At 35.4% G+C, this 23,819-nt stretch overlaps 1 long non-coding RNA gene across 1 annotated transcript in view; it reads left to right on the top strand.

Moving 5' to 3' along the window:
* The window catches only part of LOC122179624, a 41,224-nt gene extending 17,711 nt beyond the window's left edge, over window positions 1–23,513 (top strand). The window contains exons 3-4 of the long non-coding RNA XR_006178776.1: window positions 20,959–21,075; window positions 23,437–23,513. This is a non-coding gene — a long non-coding RNA (uncharacterized LOC122179624). The remainder of the gene's footprint in view (window positions 1–20,958; window positions 21,076–23,436) is intronic.
* Window positions 23,514–23,819: the final 306 nt, after the last annotated feature.

The following is a 23,819-nucleotide window of genomic DNA, read 5'->3' as shown; positions in this document are numbered from 1 at the left end:
TGAGAATGGCAGTAGGTATATCAAGGTATCTGAGCAGTTTAAAGAAGATAAAAGTTAGTAGGTGTTTATAATTGCCAGAACCTGTAATAAGTACTTAAAGCAAACAGTCAACTCTTGCATCATATGGTGTCTACGAATTGAACCACAGTGTTAGTAGTAGGAGTCTATTTAGTATATTGTTTTTAAAATTTTGTCTGTAATGGTAGTGTGACTTTTTTTTTCTCCACCTGCTTCAACATTTTACAGTTGACCTGTAAACAGCTAATTGCATCTGAAAGGATTTTGACACAGACAAATGAATGTGATGTTCAGTATATACCTATATTTGATTTATCTTGATTGGTTTATAGATTTTTTTTTTTTTTTTTGGGGGGGGGGGGGGTGAATCTTTGGTATTTGAAAACTTCTGTTGCCTGATTTTTACTATTAGGCTATCTTGACTAGATGTTTTTAGAATTAGATTCTGAGAATTAATTATATTAAACAGAATGTTCTAATGAGGAAGGCTAGGGAGAATGGATATGATGGGAAACATGACCACAGAGGACAAGGAAATGGCTGAGGTTCTAAATGCCTTCTTTCCATCTGTCTTTAAATATCAGACCAATTATTTTATATATAATTGACACCAAGTTGGGAGGAAGTGTCAATCTGCCTGGGGGTAGGAAGACCCTACAGAGGGATGTGGACAGGCTGGATCACTGGAGTGAGGCAAATGGGATGAAGTTCAACAAGACCAAGTACAGTGTCCTGCACTTTGGCCACAACAACCTCAGGCAGTGCTACAGTCTTGGGGCAGAGTGGCTGGAAGACTATATGGAAGAAATGGATCTGAGGGTGTTGATTGATGCTCAACTGAACATGAGCCAGCAGTGTGCCCAGGTGACCCAGAAGGCCAATGGCATCCTGTCTTGTATTAGAAATAGTGTTGCCAGCATAAGGAGAAAAGTGCTCATCCCTATGTACTCAGCTCTTCTGAGGCTGCACTTCAAGTACTATGTCCACTCAGTACAAGAAAGACATGGAGGCCCTGATACATGGTCCAGAGAAGGCCAACAAAGGAGTCTGGAGCACAAGTCTTATGAGGAGCGGCCAAGGGAACTGGGATTGTTTAGTCTGGGGAAGAGGAGGCTGAGAGGAGACCTTATGGTTCTCTACAACTACCTGAAGGGAGGTTGTACTGAGGTGGGGATCAGCCTCTTCTCCCATGTAACTAGCAATAGAGTGAATGGCCTCAAGTTGCACCAGTGGAGAATCAGGCTGGATGTTAGGAAACACTTCTTCTCTGAAGGAGTGTTCAGGAGCTGGAATGGGCTGCCTAGGGAGGTGATTGAGTCACTGTCTCTGTAGATGTTGAAGAAAAAAATTAGATGTTGTACTAAGGGACATGGTTTAGTGGGGAAATATTTGTGGCAGGTGGATGGTTGGACTGAATGATCTTGGAAGTGTTTTCCTGATTCTGTGATTGTATGAATGTCAATATATTGATCTTAAGAATCTTGTTCTTACTTTTTGAGCCCAGGACTTTCTTAATTTTAGAAGTTAAGTTAGGTTAAACTTCTGAAGTCTCTTAACATTTACTTGTTACCTCTCAGCCCTGTCTCTGAGAGATATGGCCTGGTGCAAATAAGCAGTTTCATTTCCTGTCCTAATTATTAACAAATGACACAACCATGTTCATTTAACTCTGTGTAGTGCTGATTATAAATTAGAGAAACAATCTCATCAGCATCTTGATGCTCATTCTGTTTTCCAGTTTAGACCATTCTTTGTTATTTACATGAAATTTTCTGCTTTATTCCCTCCATTCTTCACCTTTTTTGCTGTTTTTCTTTATACACTACATATCGTGCAATCCCTCTGTCCACGTGCTCTTTCAGTTATATCTTAGAACTGTAAGGACTTATGCATAAGAGCTGAGGAGGAAATTCTGAGGCTACCATAGAACATACTTACAAGAATTGTGTTCTTCACAGTGTCATCCAAAACAGTAACTGAAGTGTTTACTTTTTGTTGCTCCTCAAACTAGGAAAACCTCAAGTCCTCAACTCTCTTTAAGCTCTTCAAGTTTAAAATTGTTTAGATTTCCATAAAAGAAGTAAGACTGGACCACCCTTCTTTGTTAGCAGAAGTAACTTCTATACGTAAATCTTACAGCATTTGAAACACAGATTATTCTTCAGAGAATGTCAAATTATGGAGTCAAACAAAAACATTCTAAATTAGGAAATGTTTCTGCCAGCTTTCACTATAAAATACAAAAGGGGAACATTTCATCAGCCTGGTGTTACATTTTTCAGTCTGTGCAATATCCTAGCCGATCATAAACAGTGCTATATACAGTTGCCATCCAGAAGCCTAGTAACGTATTGAGACTGCTAGATTCTATTACAACTTGCTCAATGGAAAAAGATGTGTTTGAAAGAAAAATATGTGGGATAAAACAACTGAAAAAAGATACATTTACTTGCAGATAAATGCTTTCCTAGATTTCTTATTAATAAAAGACCTAGAATTTATATTCCTTTTTGGCTATATTTCTACAAAGGAATATATTAAATTTAGCATACAAACATTAATCTTGTAAAACAAACTTAATACTCAGTGGCAGTATAAAACAATGTGTGAATAATTACAAGAACCACCAATAACAAGAGTAGGCCACTAAAACATGAGGGTAGCTCCAAAAGTAATGCCTCATATTTTATTATATTGGATGATGTCATAGTTACATGTTAATGGTAGGACGGTAAAGGCCCACCAATATTCCATTACATTTTCTTGCCTTGTGACAGTTGGCAGCAGAGAGGCAATCTGCCAGAATGGTCTCTGACATGGAAGTGCAGAGGACGCAAAGGTGTGCAGAAAAAAATGCAGAAAAAATTGCACCCATTGACATTGACTGATGCTTGCTGAATGTTTATGGAAACCAAATAGTGGATGTGAGCACTGTGAAGTGTTGGATGGTGTGTTTCAGCAGTGGTGATGGTCATGTGAAAGACAAGCCACACTCCGGCCATGCAGATTTTTACAAGTGCAGTATGCAGGCTCTTTTTCATTGCTGGTGAAAATATGTAGCTACTGGTGGTGACTGTGTTGAAAAAGATTATTTTGTAGCTTAGAATTTGCTGTGTCAAACAGTGCTATTGTACTCTTTGTGTTTGTTGTGAAACAAATAGGAGACAGTACTTTCAGATTGACATATGTATGTTTGCTGTCAGGAAAAAGCAAAATATTTCATTTGTTTTGAAATATCTCTTAGTGCAAATGTACTGAAATTGTTTCAGAAAGCATTGCCAGTTTTACCTCAATCCTTTGACTGTAAAACATGTTCAAAAGGAGATCTTACTAGACTGAAAGTTTCTTCCTACTTATTGTTGTGAACTATTTCTAGAATTATCTAGGGTAACTCTGAGCTAGGAACACCCATTAAATTGTATATTTGGAAAAGTTGCTGTTGCCAACCTTGTTCTTTGTGAATACATTTTGCATGAATAAGTTAAACAAAATAATACTGAGTAGGGTTTTCTATGAAAAATCACAGTGCTTGAATACCACCCGCAGACTGGATAAACATTCAGTTAAGTTATCCTCTTCCCATTTGTAACCATCACTCATGTAATACACATTCCAAAACACATGCAAAGATTTATAACAAAACTTGATCACCTACAGTAATACGTTTTTGGTTCAAATATAAGCTGTCCTGAGCCTGAATGACAGTCTGTTTTTCTACCTTGTAATGCAGAACTTGAAATGTGCAGAGTGGCAGATATTAGATATTGCGTTACTAATAGTAAATGATTGTTCTGCTTCATACAGAAAAAAGTTTTGGAAGAGATTGTTCTGAATTTACTTGTCTGTTTGATAAAGAAACTGGCTTAGTCTCCCACCAGCAGAGAAATAGCTGAAAGAAGATTTGCCGAAGCATTGTTTGTGCACAAGCAATACAAAAGTAGCTTTCTGAAAAGCAGTGTCAAAATAAGGAAACAGGAAAATCCACTTTCAGTCTAGTTTTCTTCTTCTTGTCTTTACCTTATAAAAAGGATCCAGCAATATCACCTTCCTTATGGGACTTCCTATAATTATTTTTTAAATCATAGAATAGAATCTTAAAAAAAAAAACATAGAATATTTTTTATATTTTTTTTCTCCATATTTTTTTCTATATAGAAATACATAGATTTTTTTATTTTTTATTTTTATTTTTTTTAGACATAGAATTATAGAATCATAGAATGGCCTGGGTTGAGAAGGGCCACAGTGATCATCTAGTTTCAAATCGTCTGCTATATGCACTAGATCAGGCTGCTCAGAGCCACATCCAGCCTGGCCTGGAATGTCTTCAGGGATGGGACATCCACAACCTCCTTGGACAACCTGCTCCAGTGTTTCAGTACCCTCTGAGTGAAAAACTTCCTCCTAATATCTAACCTAAACCTCCCCTGTCTCTGTTTAAAACCATTCCCCGTTGTCCTATCACTATCCACCCTCATAAACAGCCGTTCTCCCTCCTGTTTATATTCTCCTTTCAAGTATTGGAAGGCCACAATGAGGTCTCTCTAAATAAATAATAAATATTTTTATAATTATAATAAATAATTTTGATTCTCCAAGCTCAGGAGAGCTCTTTAGTATTTAAGGTATTTCTTTGGATTATTCCACTGACCTTGGAAAGAGATGATTTACAGTTCTACATAGCAATTAGTCAAGAATGTATCACAGCCTTGAATTGAATAGGTGAACATCCAGAACTTGGCTGTGCTATTTTTATTTCCTTTTAAATTATTTCTCACTCATGTATCTCAGAGAACATTTTTCTTTTCCCATCGAAAGACAACAAGTTATGCTATTATCTAAGTGCAGTGAACTCCTGTTAAGATGTGTTCTTATGTTAAATAAATAAATGTAATTTTCTAGATAATTTCTAGGGGCCTAGGCATTTTCTAGAAGTTATCTAGGCCCCTGACTCATACTTTCCTAAATTAAATGAAGAGATGAACATGCATGAGCAGCAACAGAGAAGTCAGTTACCTATGAATAATTTCATTTGTGTAGAGATGTTCCTCCAGAGATTGAGGTTACATAAGTCTCTAGGAAATTTGTCCAACTTTGATGTACATTCCAAAATGCAATCTATATCCTTCCCCGCATCATAAAATTTGCATAAGCACATTGAAGCTAAACATTAATATTATATTGCAGTTTCAACAGGGCACTCCATATTCATTGTGACAGGGTAACACAGCTTTCTGTTCATGAAAACAGATCCCAATTCCAGTTCAAATTTCCTTTTCTCTTCTTTGCAGTAAAAAACTGCTGTGTTGAAAAAGCTCACATTTTGTTAAACATGATAAGAGTTTTCGAATATATAACAGATTGTAGCACAGAGGAAAAGGATAAACTGCTTTCCATGTCTGAAATGTGTGTGACAAGAAATAAATTAAAGCAAGGCAGATTTAGACTCAATTACCTCAGAAGACTTTTTGTCTTTAAGGACTGTATTGCTCTGGGAGGCTGTGGAAGCACCATAGCCGGATGTTAGACAGTATCTGTCAAGCATGGATGATACACACTTGATTTTGGCTTGAGGAAAGAAATGAAGTAGGTAATCTCCTAATGTTCCTGCTAGTTGTGTTTTCTGTTATGCTTGTTGACTAGATGTTGGAGAGAAGTCGTCTGATTTATTTCTGTGCCAATGGATGTGGAAGTTTCTCTCAATTTCAGTGATTTATTGTTCTGATGCAAAGTTCCCAAAACTTTATACTAGAGCTGGTAAGACTTTTGCACAACTAAGAGATTGATAACTCTGCCATCCAAACTGAGTTCCAAACATCTTTTAACAAAAACATTTAATACTATTTTTGCAAGTCTCTTAAACATACATTAAAAAAAATTTTTTTTTTTTTTTTTGTTTGAACATGTACAGTAAGTCCCTCATTAGCTTATGGAATTCTAGTTTAAGTTTCCCTTCAGATTTGGAAATAAAACCAAGTATTTATTATTTATGGAACTTTAACATCATTGGAGATAATGTTAACTTGAGAGACAGATGATAGCATACATACAAGTAAGATAAAATACTACTGCTGATTAGACTGGCTTGTTAACTTAAGATGGGATAGGAATAGGATGTGTTATTTTTTCTGCATAAGTTCGTTTAACAGTGTAGTTCCTTTTTTAATTTTCTATGATTTTTGAAAGCCTTAGAGTCCTCTTTCTGATACAGGAAAGCTCATTTTCTAATTGCTCATTTGTAGAACTAGAATAGCATCCCAGCTTATCTGAAGGTAACCTGACATTAACTGGATAACTAATTTGCTAAAGGGAGGATCTGATCCAACAAGCAAATTAAACAGAGAGGGAAACCTAAGTAATCTAGGAAGCAAGAGAAGGAGGGAAATGAGTGATAATTCAAATTTACAAGGCAAATTCATGGGATTTGACAACTTAAGGTCACAGTAACCTTGCAGAATATTATGTATACAAACATACATTGTCAGAGCATTGTTCTTGTATTGTTTTCCTTGATGCAACATGTTCTCTCTAACTGTGAGCAAGTTCTTCTTACTTTTCTGAAAAATATTTTTATGAACATTTTATGGAAAATCCAACTTCACCGTTTTCTATATTTGGTTCCATTATGTCCTTTTTGGTCCCCACCCCTCTTTGAGGGACTACACAATTTTTATTTATTTATTTTTTTTTTCAAGTCTTAATCTTCACATTTTTTTTTAAGTTCTAAACTTGAGCACTTGATAAAAAAATGAATCTTTTAATGCTGTTCATTAATTCCTAAATCTTAGAACTCTTAAAATCTATTGCTGACTCACACTGACCTTAGCTAATTCCAAAATTTACTGCAAGAAAGTGTAGCTCTGGAGAAGCTTGTGTTTTTGTCAAGGCAAACTCCTGGGAGTTTACAGCTAACTTGAGTGATGCCAAGATTGCACCATGTTCCATACTCGTATTGATATCAGAAAGTGTCTATTAATGCTTGCAAGATACTCATTGATGCAGAACCATAGGCAATAGGCAGTAATGACCTAGACTCTACCTTGCAAACTGACTGTCTTGCTAGTTAAAATCTAAGGACTTGGAGTATAAAACTTGATCTGTGACAAAAAGTTTTATTCTGAGCATTTGTATGTTATGAATTTAATCTGCTGCCAAAGATTAAGTATAAAAATCATGCTATTGGAATGAACATAGGGCTTGAAAAACAATACAATTTATGTTATTTATTTCATTTTCAGTTCCTCTATTTTGTAATGATTTTAAGTATCATATTCTCATAGAATGGCTTGGATTGGAAGAGACCTTAAAGATCATCTAGTTCCAACCCCTTTGCCATGGATAGGTTTGCCAACCACTAGATCAGACTGCCCGGGGCCCCATCCAACCCTACTCTGTGAGAAGATGATAGGTATCCTTTTTCTATTGTCGCTGTGTTAAACTAATCATTGCCTCCTGCAGTACTGATTTCTGACTATATCTGGTACTCTCTGTGCCAGACATTACTGTCGTTGGTTCTGACATGCAACAATGCCATACTGCTGGAAAAGTTAACATGCTTATATCTAAAAATCTAAAGGGGAGATATAGTAAAGAAGGAGACAGAGTCTTTAGCAGGATCTGTTGTGATATAACAAGGGGAAATGATTTCAAGCTTGAAGAGGGTAGATTTAGATTAGGTATAAGGAAAAAGTCTTTTATAGTGAGGGTGGTGAGGCATTGGAACAATGTAGTGGATGCCCCATCCCTGGAGACTTTCAAGTGAGGCTGGATCAGGCCCTGGGCAACATGATTTAGCTGTAGATGTCCCTGTTCATTTCAAAGGAGTTGGACTAGATGACTTAAAGGTCTCTCAGCTCTAAGGATTCTATGATTCTGTGCAAGGGTCTTCAAGAGATAAACATTTCTTTCTTTTGTGCCATGTAATTCAGAAGAGCACTGTAATGCCTCCCTTTGAGAAACAGAATATCAGCTCTCTGTTCAACTGTTGACACACTGAACTGGAGGTGTTTGGAGGTAAAGGAAGGTCAGTAGCTAAGGTATTACTGTATTTTCACTGGTTGCATGTTGCTGGACTGCAGAATAATACAACTCAATAATCAGCCGGTAACCCTCACTGAACAGGGATTGTTGAGTTGCTACCTAACAGGCCCAGATATAAATATGGGGTTTCAGAGGACTTTTTCATAAAGATTCACCTCTACAAACTGCCACATGGTGAAGATAATCAATTGCGATACTTATTCCAGACAAAATGGCAAAGTTCCTCACATAAACTTGCCCTATCATTTCCAAACTTGATTTTAATTATTTTTAACTGTAAGTGATAACTTAATCCAATACAAAAATGCAGTTTTAAATTATTATTCTCTTTTTTTTTTATCTGTTTGTAGAAAGAATTGTGAGAAAAATAAATCAATGTCTGATAATGTAGTATAGGGGGATTTCTGATGGGCTTAAGGGTATCTTTGTGAAATAATGCTTTAATTGCCCAGAGAAATGTTAGCCTGAGTAAAATGGCTGAATAAAAGCAGATGATAGATATTGTGATAGTTATTCTTGAGGTCACCTTGAAAGCTATGCTAAGAAAAAGGCATCAGTCCTAATCTTACCTAAAAAAACAAGCATACCTGAGATTTAAATGATCTGTTTTTTCTTTCATTTTTTGTGTGTTTGTTTGTTTTAAAGGAAAGCACTTGAGGATCGATTTCAACTACATTATCTCATACCATAAGATATTGATAAATTTATCAATTAAATCTAATCTTATCTCACATAACCATAAGACCTGTCAGTCATACTGCTGCTTCAGGCATTACAGTAAACACAGTAGCACTATATCAAATACTTTAAATTAGTAAATTAAAAGGCATCAGAACAAGATATTAAATGGTGTGAAGCAGGATGTACATAGAGTCTCTTGGTGTTAGTCATGACTTTGGTGAAAGTCAGGGATGGAAACTGTTGTGTCCCAGCTGAGTCACTGCTGCCGATAGCAATGAAGTCTTCCCCCTTCCTACCATTTTTCCCTGCAAATATGTAGTTTCAAGTAAATTCATAGCAAATTTTAGTGCTTTTGCCTAAGATTCCTTGGCCACATGAGAAATAGCAGAGCAATTTTTTTAAAAAGATTCTTAATATTTAAAAATATATTTTCAATAATATAAATGGGACTTAATTTTCCTCTGTTCTGATCTTGGCTCACTAAAAGACTTTTTTTTTAAAACTTTTTTTTTTTTTTAATTAATATAACTGATTATATATATTTTCCACATGTCTATGCTGCCTAAACTATGTTTTTCTTTACTCATGAATCACATCTTCCAAACAAGTTATATCTTTATCTTTGGGTTTGGTTACAGCTTCATGCCAAAGTATTCAATCTGATGAAGCACCGGTACATTCTTTTGTCCACAGAAGCAAGTTGTTGGAAAAATCAAACTAATATGACAAGAATGACTCTTAGGAAATTACAAAATTTGTAATCATGCAAGGTTTTAGGTTTTTTCAAATTCCAAAAATAAGTTGAAATGAACTATGTGTTTTTATGAGAATGTTTAAGGAATAGGAGCTAGGCTAACTATATCATAACAATGTTAAGTTTGCATTCCCAGGCATATTTTTGGAAAGGATAATTTAAAGGATAATTCCCAGGCAAATTTTAAAGGATAATTATGGCTAGTGAGACATTATGGTCTGATCAAAATTATAAGTTACAGAGGGAGGTATTAGTTATATTATTTTAAGACTTTATGTGATTTCCTCTTATTTTCCCCTAATCTTCACCTTATTTTTTGGATAGAATTAAATTTATTAACTATTTGAATCCAGGAAGCTTTTACAATTGTGTAATTTTGTCTGTTTCTTCCCTTCCATTAGGACTAAAGCACAGATACTATTGAAATTTTCAATCTTTTTTTGAGTCCTTAACATTTTCTCTGTTATGGTTGAGCACTAAGCCTCTGTTTTGTCTTTATGCATTTAGAGAACCTTATCTTATTTCTTTTTATGTTTCTGTGTCTTTCTGATCATGTCCTAAAGGGTTTGAGCTGTTTGAGCTGTCCTTTATATTTATGCTCCGACCTGTAATCTTTTTTCAACTTTTGTATGGTTCTTTTTAAATTTTCAGGTCATTGGAGAAATTCTGTTGCCTCCACAAGAATTTCTTACTGTTTTCCTATTCCTTGTTATGCTTTAACAGAAGTATTTCTTCCTACACTTCCTTCCCATACTGGGGCAGTTGTGTAATAACATCCCAAAGGCACATCCCTATGTGATGCTCCCATGACTGTATTGCAGATGACACTTCTCTGCCTAAATCTAGTTAGAAGAATAGGCTTTTGTTTTTGTTTTCTTTTTCTTCTGTTCATCTCCAAGATTTGATCCTAATCAAGTCTATTTTAAATCTCTTTCCCTGTATGCACTTGAAGATGCCCTTCCTCTTCCTTTTTATGTGGACCTTAAATCTTTTTTACTATCTTCTTTGTGTAATGTGGTTCCAGGCATCAGAACACCTATCTGCACTCCTTAGACTTCTGAAACATTCATCTTGGAGTCCTCTGTCTCCATCTGCCTGGCTGATCTTTATCATGCTGTGCCGCTGTCTCCTATTCCACCACAGAGCTGTCAGACGCCTGTGTTCTCTTATATATTGCATTGCATACAATATAGCAGTGACACAGAGTTCATTTAAATAGGCAACACAGTGAGGTAAATCAGAGGGATAGAGACAGCCTCTTGTCTTTCTGAAGTAGCCTTTCTTATGGGTACAAGCAGGAGCACATTCCTGAAATGACGCGTTGTGTTCATTTTAAGGTAAGCTAAGGTCAGGACCTTCAAAAAGACATTTAGGTAGTGATATTTCTTTGCAAACGATCCCTAGATACCAGAACAAGGAAGAAGAGAGTGGGAGGTAGTGTTCTAAATTCAAAGTGCTTCACACGTGAGCACTTTCAAGAAGAGATAATATTAGAATCTAAGAATAGAATGAGTCAGAACTGAATTAAAATATTACCTTGGCTTTTTTGTCTCAGCCTCTCAGGAAATAACAGACTGATTATACAGATTGCTTAGTATTTTCTGTGTTCTTCTATTCAAAATCCCCTTTGGGAAGCAAAAGACATCTTTGCTTTTGCAGGTGTACACAGCTGCATCCCACCCTGCAAGCATGGAATTAAGCAGAACCTCACTAGTGAAAATGCCTCTGGGGTAAGGTAATTAGATGATTTGTAACATGCATTCCATGTCCAGGGTCAGTTTCTCCTTATCCCAGTACTTGGCCATTGGTGTCCTATTCTAATGTACCAGGTACCATTTAACAGATAAGTGTGGGCCAAGAAGATCATATTTTAAAAATGTGCAAAGATGCAGGTAAATAATTTCAACAGTTCATATGGTTTTTCAGGAGCAAGACAAATCAGTATATTTTAAGTAACAAAGAATAAGAGTTTTTCTTGTTTCTAGTGTATACTGACATCTTTTATTAAGTGTTTTATTTGGCAATATTTCCATTACTGTGGATATATGTTACAGAGACTTGAAATTGTGTCAACAAACTTGTTACCTTCAATTTCAGACCCTCAGTTTTTTTTCAGATATATAATCTAGTCACAACACTGAGTTTTGTACTCTCAATCCCCAGCCCGTTTATTTTAAGTAGACTAAAACATCCATCTAACTTTTTAATGCTCTCCTATTATACATTCCAAATGAGAGCTAAATCATACTTGCTCTCATTGAAGCTTTTTGAGTTTTCTGTAGGTCAGTAAAAAAGAAAACAAAAAAACTGTTCAAAGGAATCATTTAAAAAAAATTAGCAGATATTTAAACACAAGCAAATATTTCCATATTTATCATTTATTATCTTTTGCTAATTTGACAGTTCTGCATTGAAATTGCTCTTTTAAGTGTATTAACATAGTCCATTTCATGTTAATTTTGATTATATAATTTGACCTTTAGGGGAGCCAACCTTTGTAAGGTACTGCAAATGTTGCCACGACTGTCAAGTATATTGTGCATTTTAAGGTATGTTCAGGAGTTAGACTATAGAAATATCCATTCATACTGTGGCCCTACCCTTAAGTCATACATTTAAGACTCCTACTGAGAGTGGTCGCTGTATAGTTTAGTCCTAATTATTTATTGCTATGATAGTGGCAGAGCAATCACACTGAGACTTATCTAGGGTTTGTCTCTGATACTCATCCTTAGTATTACCTGCTCACAGAGAAGCTTGCTGCTCTTGGAGAATGGCAGAATCTGAATCCTAATTGCTTGTAATTCCTCAGTTCCTTGTTTCAATCTGGATGCCATCAGCATTCATGTCAGTATAATAAGTATTATGAAATCTCCACTATAATTCCCCTTTAATTAGCATCCTATTATCTTAAATTTCTTCATCATTATTTTCCAAAGCTCCTCTGTTCTTCCAGTAACACTCTTTTTGTAAAAGTGCCTAAGCAATTCACTATTGGTTGGATCTGCTACAGTTTTCTATTTTGTCTTTTAATAGCTTATTCAGAAGGAGAAAAAAAAAAAAAGTGGGCTCTCAGAAGAAGTAGAGTAGTATTGGTACTAGTGTTCTCAGAACTTTCCTTTTTCTGGAGCATAATGGTTGAGCTAAGTCTTGGGGTGAAGAACAAACCTACTGGGCTAATGGCAATAAACTTGTAAGCAGTGAGAGACGTGTTCACTCAAGTCCAACAGAAATGTGAATAGCTCTGCTCATCTCTAATGAGGACTCTGGTTGTGAATAGATAATTGAATATCAGATTGGTTAGTTAAGTGAAGAAATGAAGGTGAAAACATACCATTCATGTTTATATGAAATTACAGTTTTGCAGTTCTCTTGGCTCACTAGCATTACAGTGAACTCAGGTTGGAATATCTTTAAATGTGCCTGCATAAGATGGAAAGAGAGAGCTGAAATGAAGCATACCATCTCTTACTAGTTTCTCTTGTGTGTGAGACTGAATAGGATACAACTGGTATTTTGTCCTTATTAAGATATTCTAAATGCTTTGGAAAAATGAACGTTATCATGTATCAGTGAAAATAAAAACTGCTATCATTTCAGTCATGGATTGTCTGTTTCGAAACCTCTCCCTCATCCCTGAGGCCTCCTCTGCCCTGCCCCTATTATTTCCTAGATGCATGTAATGAGTTTTATAGATGACCGTGAACTGAAATATGGGACTACACATTTCTGCTTTCAGGGCTGTTTCTAAGATGGATGCAGATGTTTAATTCTATTAATCTAATCACCTAAGGCACATACATTGGACTCACATATATCATGAGATTTTAAAACCTATGAAGTACTTCTGACCAGTGAAGCTATGTGAAGTTCTGCTGCTTCTCAAGGCTAAATCTTGTTTGATTTTTCCTCTTCACAGTAATATTTTAGCATTTTTAGTGCATTTCAAGTATTTTGTACATTTCACTTATGTCTTTCTAACAATTGTCATCTTGACACGTAATATAGTTCAGACAGCCACTACAGCATGTAAGAGTATGTCCAGAAAATAAACAACAACTGTAATAAGTGACTGAATAGGCTATAGTAATTTTGCAAATGTTATAAATGTACATAAGCAAATATTTCTTTCTTACTGTTTGAAGGAATTTCATGTATTTGTGTGCTCTGTGCTAGAGTAATGAATAAAATAAATAAAAATAATGTCCTGGATTTGATAAAAATTAGGAAGGAGAATGGAATTTCCTAAGTGTCAGGAAGTGATTGGTAAGAAGCAAGGAAAGCTTGAAACATTTCATTGCCTCAGGCTGTACACTCTCCCAGACATGCTGATGTGCCCTTACTTCCACTTTTCCTGCTTGTCTGTATGAAAAGCAAACATTATGTTTCTACAGAGCCTTCCAGCAATTTTCTTCCATTCACTGAATACGATTCAATTACAGTGAATTTCATGTTTCTTTCTTTCTACTCTGGTGCACAGGCTAGGAGAGACACTACATAACTATTTGCTCAAGTTTTCAAAATCTAGACATCGTGTATTTCGAGAAAGGGTGAACCTGACTTTTTTTTTATTGGGCTGGTAATCACATTTCATAATAATTCATCTTAAAGAGTGATTGATAGGGTAAAAAGTTCCCTACTGAAATTGTGATTGCCTGCCTCCTAATCCTTCGCAATTTCTTTCTGTCACCACTCTCAACAGTTTATAAATGTTATGGTGTCAATGACAACATGTACTTTGAGTATATATAAGCCATTTATCATGCCCTTACGAACCATGGTTTAAGAATCACTGGTGGTTTTCAGGCCTTGCACTGTTAAAACTTGAAATACCATCAATGTTTTCTGTTCAAATTATTTACTCAAAAAATGAGTTTGATGGTGATATTGTCAGAAATAGAAGATTATACAGTGACAAAATATAACCAGTGAATTCCCATGAAAAGTAAAAACAGTTGGTAATGTAGTATCCTGAAATAAGTAATATCTTAAAAGTTTCACCAGTATTGCATGTTTACTAGGTGTCAGAGGGAACTGACGGAAAGATCGAAATATAAGAATAAAGGCAATAATATATTTTTGCATATTTTAATGAAAAATAAATTTATTTTAGGAATCACCTTTAAATTATTAAGGTATACATGGAAGAATTAAGAATATAACACCAAAAAGAAAAAAAAAAAAGGTTAAACAAGGCTAGAGAAGATTATATGAATAGATTTATCTTGTATCCACAAACACCATAATTTTTCAGCTTTGCTATTGTACTTCTTCAATACTGGGAGATAATCTCTGGACATTTTTTTAGTAGAATTTGTTGTATGAGCTCCATTTATGAACTTCATATTAAAGTAGCAGTGAAACTTTATTTTGCCACATAAATATATGATTAAATATTTCTCATAATGATACTAAACCAAAAAAGAAAGAATATGGCTTACAAAGATTTCTGTACATATGCTACTATAAATTAAAAGTGATTAGTAGAATTTTTCAGTAGTGTATTTTCCTTGAATCATAAGAACAGCTTTTCCGTATTGTGAGAACAACCTTTCACATAACTTGAGCAATATAAGCTGAAGGGCGGAGGTTTGCATAAGTGTAAGCTCAAGATCAGAATGCAGAGGCTGCAAAACTTGGTGTCAAGTGAAGATAAGAAAGTTGAACGGATGTCTTGTTGTTGAAGATAAGATGGCAAAACAGATGCCTCAGCTCAATGTAACTTCAGTGGGAGCAGGTTTGGTCTACCCCCCCTTAAAAGTTTAGAAATTTACTGCGAGAATGCATCCCACAACCACAGGAGGTGTTATTTCTGCCCATGTCCTTGGAATGTAATGAATATGTATATGCTATACCTTTAAATATGTATTCATTTCTCTCTTCATTGTGCACGTTCAGTGGGAGCGTTCCCCCACACACCCCACACTATAAATAAGGGAATACCGGCTTGACATATCTCATTGTCATGTCAGGTTCCTTTGTCAGTTTTCTTGGCTTCACTTTGTGAACACAAGTCCATATCAGCATGAAGTATAGATTTATTTATTTATTTATTTATTTATTTATTTATTTATTTTGGGCCAGGATAAGTAAAAATAGTTATGTAGTTTTATTTAAGTTCTATTGTAAAGAAATTAAGCTACATTCTTATTTTATTTTGTGAACTGATGGTGTCAAACTTCAAGATGAACTTTTTCGCTACAACTAATTGTTTCTAATGAACTACAATTATTAATGATTCCATTATTTCATAGCATACATTTCATTTAAATGTTTTGTTCATCAATCACATGCCATGAAGCTGTTCAGATATAATGGACCAATTTAATTCTGTTTTAATGCCTTTGAAGCATAAGGCATTACAGATTGGAAGGGACTACCTTCGAACATAATTGGTACTGTTCATAGCATGTCTTAATTCTTTGTATTGTTCTATGGAGTTTCATCTTATGGGTGAAAATCAACACCTAAAAATGTATAACAAATAGACTTTGAATATCCAGTTATGAAAGAATCCCAGTTTACAGTGGACATGATCACCCTTGCTGCCAGCAATCTTTATAACTTATTCTATTACTTTTAAAATAATTGAATACAGAATATGACCTAGGTTGTCCTGCACAGTATTTAGATATATTGATAATGCCCCCTACATGCCCCCCTACCCCTCTACTCTGCCCTGGTAAGACCTCATCTGGAGTACTGCGTCCAGTTCTGGGCTCCCCCGTACAAAAAAGACAGGGATCTCTTGGAAAGAGTCCAGCGGAGGGCCACGAAGATGGTGAAGGGCCTGGAGCATCTCCCCTATGAGGAAAGGCTGAGTGAACTGGGTCTGTTCAGCCTTGAGAAAAGGAGACTGAGAGGGGACCTGATCCAGGTCTATAAATATCTAAGGTGTGGGGGGCAGAATGGCGAGGCCGGACTCTTTTCAGTGGTGAGTGGAGACAGGACAAGGGGAAATGGCCAGAAACTGGAGCATAGGAAGTTCCGCACAAACATGCACAAGAACTTCTTTACAGTGAGGGTGACGGAGCACTGGAACAGGCTGCCCAGGGAGGTGGTGGAGTCTCCTTCTCTGGAGATGTTCAAGACCTGCCTGGATGCCTACCTGTGCTACCTGGTGTAGGGAACCTGCTTTGGCAGGGGGGTTGGACTCGATGATCTCAGGAGGTCCCTTCCAACCCCTACAATTCTGTGATTCTGTGATTCTGTGATACATTTGTGCAATCAACAAAACTCTTTGGCACATTTACTTTTTCATATTTTGACCATTTGATGTAAATTATATAAGGTAACCAGATTAAAGGCTCATCACTAGGTGTACAGCAGAGCACAGAAGTGTAAGGATAGATAGGAAAACTCCAATAATAGAACTCCCATCTCTCATGGTGATGTCCTGGGGAATCCTCACCCCCTGGGTTTAATCATTAAAAAAGCTCTCTAGATCACCTTTTGCACTGAGAAGAATGACAGTGTGTAGAAATGCACAGCTCACTGTGGCTTGCAGGGGAAAAACATCTTGAAATTTAGAAGACGTTACAAAACACATTCTAGGTGGGAAAAATGGGTGGATCAGGGTGCTGTGAGTAGGAAGAAACATATGAAGGGAAAAGAAAGGGAAAAGCTGCTGAAGGGATCCATACTGTAGGTATTATTGTATGTATTTTCCACTAATTAGCTTTCATCCTGTGTGGACAGAGAAAGTAACAGGATGGGGCCACTGGAGTTGTTTGTGCTTGTGTGAGTGTTGGGTGTTCCTATCTGTGCTGTCCTGCATGGTTGGCTGTATGCTGTTGCGCATGATGGAGCTGAGGCAGCCTCAACTTTATTGTGCTGTTGGGTTGGTAACTGCTAACAAACATGATTGAATTTGGAAGGAAAATTTTTCTTTCTGCTTAATACATTGCACAGTTTTCTTCTGAGTCTTAACAATTCTTCTATTGAGCTATCTCCTTCAGCTGAAGTTTTTTGCTGAAGTCTAAAGACTGGTGGGAATAGCTTTATGTATGGGGCACTCCAACCTAATCTTAGGTTAATCAGGGTAGATGTTTTTCTAGGTCTACTAAACAAGACTGTGATCTTGATTTCACCTGTTCTAAATTTAATTTGTAATAAATGAATGTTCATCTTTGCAGTGACTCTGTCTTGAGCCCTAATCAGTTCACTTAATTGATGCCTCTGAAAGAAAGCTTAAATCTAAAAGCTTGAAGAGAAATATAGTCAATTTTTCTGTGTTGTCTATTTTTAATGTGTCTCCTGTATACCAGTTACTCAAAGAACTGTTGAGCTTCTTTAGTTATTTCAGAAGTTAGCCAGGTTACTAAGATAAGGATTACATATTTATGCTGTATTCTTATGTGCCAATCTAACTGAATCAAATACTAATTTCTCAAAAATGAAAAGTGGTGAGTGGGGGCTAGTTTAGTTGTTTTCTATTAAATAGTGGAAACAAAGACCAGCAAGCATTCCTGGATTGTTACTTACGAATCTATTTAAGACTAATCACACAGACATACTCACTCACTCCACACAACTTAATTAAAATAAATGTCACTAAATCAGACAAATGCAGGCTCTGTGTCTAATCAGGTGATAATCAAACCCACATTGTTTAGAAGTGCTTTTGTGTCTATTCTGGCTGATCTCCATTTCAGATTTTTTTTTTTTTAGATTAAAAACCAAACTAAATCAAAACAACAACCAACCAAAAAAACAGCAACAACAAGAACAACAAAAGAAAACCAAAAAACCCAAAGCTTTCCTTAAAAGCAAGCCCTGTAATTTGTACATGCATATGATGAATACTAAATTGAATCACATTAAATATGACAAATGTGAGTTCAGCTGAGGATTAATAGTTGTGAAAGTGTTAAATCTGAAGTGGAAACATGACAGACATCTACAAACTGAAAACCATACTGTGTTTCTGCAATTCTGTCCACCATGATTAGAAGAATATTGGCCAATAAAAGATTTTGAAAAGTGAGTCAGTGTCCTGAGTATATCTGAGCAAAATAACATTAAAAAACAATACTTTGCACTTTTGCCTTTTTTCTTTGACCACCTCAGTACAGACTGAATTTTACCTACTTGTGCTTCCTGTTAGCCCATGTGTTTGGTCTCTGTTCCTTCACTGAAATGCTTTTTTATTTTCCATTTTCATCCTTGAAATGTAATTATATAAAGTATTATTTCATGTGCAGTCTCTCTAACATTATTGGGAGGAAAAGAAAAATAAAATAATATTTTGGAGTAGTTGCATTCTTATCAGTAGATATTACTTATATTTATTCTGAAGAAGAGAATAAGTAGGATTTTACTGCTAGTTTGCACCAGGGTTTTAATGTAGTTACAGTGAAGTAACATTTTGCATTTAACTAGTTCTGCTGCTTTACTCGATGTTAAACATTAGCCAGAAAAACAATGTATGCCAAAGCAGACTGATGCAGAAAAGAAAGAAATTGTTACTGGAATTACAGAGTAAATAAACTACAGCACTGTGCTGTCATCCTATGGAACTGGATTTTCTTCCCCTTCATGTCTCAAAGAGAAAAGTTTTAGTATACTGTTTTATGTACCCTGTTGAGACTATCTGAGCAAACTGCTTTATTAACTGTTTTCCAGTTAGAATATATCAATTCCAATTTGATGCATTTTTGTTACAATATCTAAGCATATTATTATATATACAATGTCTGGGATCTAATGAGTCTCATTCAGTGATTTAGACAGTAATTATTCACTCCTTGATTGGCACATATCTGATTTGAGTTGAAAATCTAAAGCATATTTAGATGATTTCCCGAAATTATGCACTTAAATTTAGCTCTGCTGTAGTTATCCCATGCCAGAAGAATAATTTCGGAATGTACCAGTGAGTGTTCTAGATACACACATCTAAGCAATGTAGACTACCTCCAACCTTATATGATATGTGATATATGATGTATTATCCCTCCTAAGTACCAGCAGAACCATTATTTACTTCTCTCCCATCTCCTCCTTTTTATTTATTTATTGTTTGTTTCTGAATGTAAACAATTTTGACACAACTTATTTTTGCATGAGAGTTTGGGATAAAGACTTTTTGCCTCTGAAGAACTCCGCACAGAAATATTACTATCAAAGACAAAAACAATCAAGCCCTTCTAAGGCAGTACGAATGCCAGAACACAACTTTGTCTCATGAGGGGCACAACAAAAGCTTAGCACTGGACAGATAACTTATTTCATGACCTTCTTTGTCACTGGAAAGCTAACATTAGGACAGACTAATTGATCAGTTCTGCTTATACACTAACATTATACAGATGTACTGCATTTCTTAACTGTAACTGTTAAGAAAGAGTTTACAGGGCGATCAAGCATGTTAGAGAAGCCAAGTTTTTCATGAACACTGCCAAAACTCTCTTTTATCAGCATTCAACTTATCTGAAAATTTACATGATGAGTTTCTAGCCTGCTAGACCTAAGGCATACTGTGATGAGCCAGGTGAGACAAAAAGAGGAAACATCAGATCACAATTTAAAATGAGCAAGCAATTTGCTTTCTGTTTGCAGTATTGAATCCATCTGAAGACATTGAGGTGAACTAGTTCACCAGAACCCCAGAGTTACGTTGTAAATGGCATTGATATATACTCACATGAAAATAAAATAAAATCTAAAATAGTATTGTTCTTATTGGTTTTAATGTTAAACTGAAACCCTATCCAGGAGCAACAGGTTCTCTTATTTACTTTCTCGATACTCAACAGTGTGAAGAAGGACTTACGTTCTCTCTTAATAAAAATATAGACACAGCTAGGCAATCTGTATACTGTAAGGCTATGCCTTGAAAATGTGATACTGTCTTAATGAAATTACTAAAAAGACAAAGCACTTGAATGGCTCAAGGCAATACAGTCTGTGGCCAAAGAGATTCTGTGAGTTGATCTTAGTCTGTGTCTAAACAATCTAAACTCCTGTTGGCTTTACACAATTCTTTCTTTTGTTGTCTGGTGTTCTTTGGTATCTTCTCATCTTTTAACATCTTCTCTAGTGATATGAAGAAAAACATTCAGATCACTGTAAACCTCCCTACCCCTTTCTTTTGATACCCTGCACAACCTTATCGTCCTTGAATCTTTCACTGGAGAATAGAGCAGCATCATTTGTCTTGAAATTAAGAACATCTTGTACACTTTGTGGATTTCTCTTAAAAATAATTTCCAGGCTCAGATTCACACTAAATATCCCTGCTGCTGGAAGATAAATTACACTTTTGTTCTTAGGATCTGTGTAATGACCGGCTTGATATCTCAAGATAAAAATAAAACTGTTCATAGTGTTGCTAAAGTTATCCTCCCTTTTTCTCTTCCTCTTTCTCTCTATAGACATTTCCATCATTCATTTAGTTTCCAATTAACTCTAATTTACAATCACTGATGTGATAGTGTTTCACCATGTCCTTTGTTCTTTCTTAGCCCAGTGCTCACTGCCCCTGACTGGTCTCCTGATACCCCGCCCACAGCCCAGAACCCCTGTTCTGACCAGGCTGGGTCTGTCACACAGTGCACCATATTTCTGAAAGGAAACAGAAGGTAAATCTATTTATCTGGTGATTATGTTGAGCTTAAAATTTGTTTTTGAAGGAATCGTTCACCTTTAAGGTAATTGAGGTTTTGAGAAATTTCAGCAGTTATTTACTAAATTTTGAATTTCTTGGTACATGTTTACATACATTCTAGGTTAAAAAAAAAGGCACATCTTTTTATAAGAAATAAGAGATTTGGTAGCTGTAAGACTGTCTGGTGCAATAATTCATACAGTAATTCTTGTGAAGTTACTCCTAAACTAGGAGAGATTGTCCTTAGTACCAATTGGAGTTCGTGTCGATCTAGTTTGGGGTGAATAATCTGCAGTCTAGAAGTTGTTTGCTTAGTAAAATTCCATACCTCAGCTAAATTGTTTTTCATTAAACTCATTAACCTGAACACACTAAGAGGCTAAAATGGCTATATGGTTCATGAATCAGAGATGCCCCGCTCTGAACTGATAAAGAACTACTGAAAAATAAAAAACTTATCTATCAGCTATTCAGGCTTCTCTACTTTACTGTAATCAGACTGAAAATAAAAATAGCACTATTTTCATTCATTCAAAGCAACTTCAAGGTGAATTTGCCTAAATGAAACTGATAAAACTCACAGATAATGGCATGAAGGTAGTTTAACTTAAAGTTAATTGAAATTGGTTTAAGTCTCAGTTTCTAATTTAGACCCTTATTTCTGATTGCAGTGATGTCAATGAAAAATAAAGTGTGCATAAAGTGTTATATTAAAATAAAATCACTTTATTTTTATTCTGTTTTTCTGTTAAAATAAATAGAAAGATACCATTCAAAAACAAGACAATACAACATAAAAAAACAACTGAAAATTGTCTGTGAATTTCTTTCTTTTCCAAAGGAGATAATTTAATTCCAGAAACACTACAGGAAAAAAAAAAAACAAAAAAAAACCAAAAAACCAAAAAACCAAAAAACCAAAAAACCAAACAAAAAACAAAAAACAAAAAACCTTCTTTAGGAGCAGGTGTACTGCACCAGAGATGTTTTCTGTAGCCTCTGTATCCACTGAACTCAGGGAAAAGCATTGTTTTAAATATTTTTTCACAGTATAGTTTATTTTGGATTCTCACTATTATCAGTAAGACTTTTTTTACTTGGGAGACATCTACAGTGCCATTACTTAAGTAGAGTGTTCTGATAGTATAAGTTTGAGAATTGCTTTTTATTTTTTGCTGCTTTTATGATGTAAAATTCTTAGATTACTTCTGCACGTTTATGTACCTCATTGAAAGAAGTGGAAGAAACCCTTTCCACACATTACTAATTTTTTTCTTTTTTAATAAGTAAAGGAAAATAGAAAATTATGAAAATTATATTTCCATTTCCTCTTTATCCCTTCAACAAGGACACTGGCAAGATCTTAGATGAACAGATATGAACTAAAATTAAAGTATTTTGGTGTCCTAAAATGGCCAATTTAATAGCATTATGTTGAGTTTAACCAACTAAAGCATGTCTCAATGTTAATAAAATAGCATACATTTTGTTTGATGTTAGACACGAAGTACAGTCAGGGTTTTGTACACCAAGGAAGACACTGGATTCAGTGGCTTGGGACAATCAGATAATTTCCTGAGCTTACAAATGGGAGCTTGTTTTATTGCTCCAACATTTGGAAGTTAATTGGACTCATTCTGACCTCAGTAAGGCAAATAAAAACAAATAAAAATCCATATATAAAATGTTGTGCTTCAGTTTAAAAACATAGAAAAACACCAAACTTCCTTTCCTCCTACCAGCAATCAAGTTATCAGGGATCTTCAACATGCATAATGACAGTGTATAAATGTCACCAGGATAAATACAGTATGTTGATGTAACTGCAGGAAACAATCATATAAAAGACAATAAATGAAGATTTGTGCAAGGCAAATAATATCTTTTAGCTATCCTCTATCACTCCCATGCAGGGAAAATTACTGAATGAAGACATTCTGCCTTGCTCCCTTGATGCAGAAATGTCCTGATGAGACCTTGCTTCACAGCTTAGGATTTTACCTGCGTTAATTATGAACTCAGTGTTATGAAATTCTCAGTAAATGGAATATTGAAGTGAATTTTGTTCTGATGTTCTATAGGAAGTAAAATGTAGACCACATAAGAGTAGATTTTCATTAAAAAGTTGTTCAGGGAAACCTCTGTTTATTTGACAGTTTCAGATAAAATAGTATTTATGGATAAATAACAAAGGTCAAAATTTCCTCATGTTTTGCTGTTATATGTTACCAGGTGAAAAGTCTGCTCAGTGTGGTCATATCACCTCAAGCAGCAATAATTGCTCAGCCTGTAGTTTTAAACCCTGGTTTAAAATTCCCGTTAATTACACTTTCAGTCTTATTATTGCCATCTTCACACTGACTTGAAGGAAATAAAGTTGGTTAACTGGGTTGGAAAAGGAAGGAAGAAGAGAAGAATTTGGTGAGTTTTTTGTATCACTGGTTTCCAGACAGTGTCTAACAATCATAGTAGATGAGTTACATATGCCAGAAACAAGCAGAATTTTGCTAGCAGCAGTTTCAGTCTTGACGTGGTTTGCTGTCAACTCTTTTTGCTTTGCAAGTCCCATGCATGTCTCCTGTGCCAAAACTGAAAACATTCTATACATCAAATATCTGCAAAAATTTCTTTGACATACAAACTATCAAGATAGGTGATCTTTCAATGATATTTGGCCTTGACAAATAGTTTTCTGTTCATAGCTCCACTGTCTCTTAT

Source organism: Lagopus leucura, unplaced genomic scaffold (assembly GCF_019238085.1).
Source record: "Lagopus leucura isolate 7727_CA_CO unplaced genomic scaffold, USGS_WTPT01 Super-Scaffold_100004, whole genome shotgun sequence".
NCBI lineage: Eukaryota > Metazoa > Chordata > Aves > Galliformes > Phasianidae > Lagopus > Lagopus leucura.
The sequence above is the reverse complement of the archived record's forward strand: the minus strand, read 5'-3'. Positions and strand labels throughout refer to the sequence as shown.